Source organism: Magnolia sinica, chromosome 4 (genome assembly GCF_029962835.1).
Source record: "Magnolia sinica isolate HGM2019 chromosome 4, MsV1, whole genome shotgun sequence".
In the NCBI taxonomy this organism is placed as follows: Eukaryota; Viridiplantae; Streptophyta; class Magnoliopsida; order Magnoliales; family Magnoliaceae; genus Magnolia; species Magnolia sinica.
In genome coordinates, this window is record NC_080576.1 from 107,320,993 (window position 1) to 107,323,262 (window position 2,270).

The 2,270-nt window shown below is 39.2% G+C and overlaps 1 non-coding gene across 1 annotated transcript; it reads left to right on the forward strand.

Annotated features, from left to right (window-relative positions):
• The first annotated feature begins 1,323 nt into the window (after positions 1 to 1,323).
• On the forward strand, positions 1,324 to 1,430 carry LOC131244861 (small nucleolar RNA R71). Its single transcript, XR_009170633.1, has one exon. It is a non-coding gene; the product is annotated as a small nucleolar RNA R71 (small nucleolar RNA).
• Positions 1,431 to 2,270: the final 840 nt, after the last annotated feature.

A 2,270-nucleotide genomic window follows, 5' to 3' on the forward strand; every position in this document is an offset into this window, starting at 1 on the left:
TTATCCCTCTTAGTACACGAATAGAGCGATCAGCAAGTTGTAGTGTAGTTAGGGTGGGTTTTAATTCACTCAAATCTAACTGTTTGTATACCGAGTAGGGAATCAGATTGACGCTCACTCCTAAGTCAAGAAGTGCATGATTAATTCGATGGTCCCCGATTACACATGATATGGTTGGGCTACCGGGATCTTTGAATTTCTGTGGCACGTCTTACTTTAGGATGACACTCACTTTCTCGGTCAAGAAGATCTTCTTTTGAATACTCTGCCGTCGTTTGGTCGTGTATAAGTCTTTCAGGAATTTGGCATATGAAGGTATCTGTTTTATGACATCAATTAGAGGAATGTTGACTTTTACTTGTTTCAACACCTCCTCTAGGATATCCTAAGAGTTAGAGAGAGGTTTTGGTGCGACCAACCGTTGGGGAAATTGAGCAACTGGCTTTTCTAGAAGTTCCGGTTCTAATTTTTGTGGAGCCTCACTAGATCCATCGTTGTTGTCCTCTTCTGGTTCTTGAGGCTTTTCGGGCCCAATCGGAAGGGTTTTATCAATGATCTTCCCACTCCTAAAAGTGGTGATGGATTTAGCGTGCTCCATTTGATTTGAAGAGCTGGGATTACCTATCTCGTATTGCGGTTTAGGATTGAGGAGCGGTTGTGCAGGAAGCATCCCCTTTTCTATAACCGTCATACGTAAATCCATCTTTTGCATAAAATCTCGTATTGCCTGGGTCAGCTCTTGCATAGAATTTTAACCGGTTCTTCTTGAGGTTTCTCTTGATTTGGATTTTGATTGAAGAAACTTTAAGGGATAGCAGTTTGTCCATTTCTCCAACAAAGTTTGGATGATTTTTCCAACTAGGATTGTACGGATTAGAGGTCGGTCCATTGAAAGGTCTTTGATAATTATTTACGGCATTGGATTGTTTGTTCAACACTTCTCGAAAGGCGGATATCGTAGGACAATTTTCAGTTGTATGAATGTTGCAATCACAGATGCCGCAAATACTTTCATTAACCTTATCCTTCTTTCCTTTCATGGCCTCAAATTTTCTTATAAGCGTAGTCACTTTATACTTGAGAACATCCTCTTCTTTCAAGAAATAAAATTCACCTTTCTCCTTAGATTGAGTCGGCCTAGACGTGGTGTTCGATTTTGGATAATAGTCCCATGATTGTGTTTTTTCAACAAGATTATCGAGGTAATCCCATACCTCGTCAACATTTTTATTAATAAATTCTCCATTACACATTGTCTTGACCATTTGGCGCATGGAAGATGTCAGTCCATCATAGAAAAAATTTATAATGCGCCACGTTTCAAAGCCGTGTTGTCGGCATGAACTGACCAAATCCTTGAACCTTTCCCAACATTTGTAAAATGTTTCATCCTCCTTTTGGGTGAAGTTCATGATTGCTTTTCTAAGGGTAATCGTTTTATGATGTGGAAAAAATTTCTTTATAAATTCCCTTTGTATATCATTTCATGTGCCAATGGATCTAGGACGCAGTAAATGTAACCATGTCTTAGCCTTCTCCTTCAAGGAAAAAGGAAAGAGTTTCAGCCTGACTGTGTCCTCAGACACATTTTGAAAATATAAAGTGGCTATGATCTCATTAAACTCTTTCAAATGTAGATATGGTTCTTCTGATTGAAGCCCATGAAACTTAGGAAGGAGTTGGATAACCCCTGGCTTGATGTCCATATGTCCTGTATTTTCGAAAAAAATCATGCATGAGGGCGTACTCAACCCCACTGGTTGTAAATAATCTCGTAAAGTACGAGGTGGGGGTGCTTGATGCACCTCATTCTCATCCTAAATGTCTTCCACCCTAGGTTGGGATAGAAGAGGTTGGTTTTCAGCCATTACTTCAATTAACTCAGGGGATTTCGAGTGGTGTCTAGTCCTGCGATGGATAGTTAACCCCTCAACCAATCTTCCTTCAGTCAAGAGACGTGGAGTGTTGTCACGGGCCCACTTGAGCATGAAACACTCGCAGCCCTCAATCTAATTCGAAACCTAATCCTAAGAAAGGAAAAGAAAATCTAGAAAGAAAGAGAGGGTTGGAAAGAAGTTACCAAATTGGAGTCCCTAAGTTAAGAACCTGCAAAAGAAAACAAAACAAGTTAGTTTCTAAAGAGAAGGTCTAAACTTAGAAAATCCTTAAAAAGAAAGATAGAAGTAAACTAGTTTCTAAAAGAAGAAATTCCTAAAGAAAAGTGAAAATTTCTAAAATAAATTGGGAAAGTCCTAAACTAGAAAGTAAGT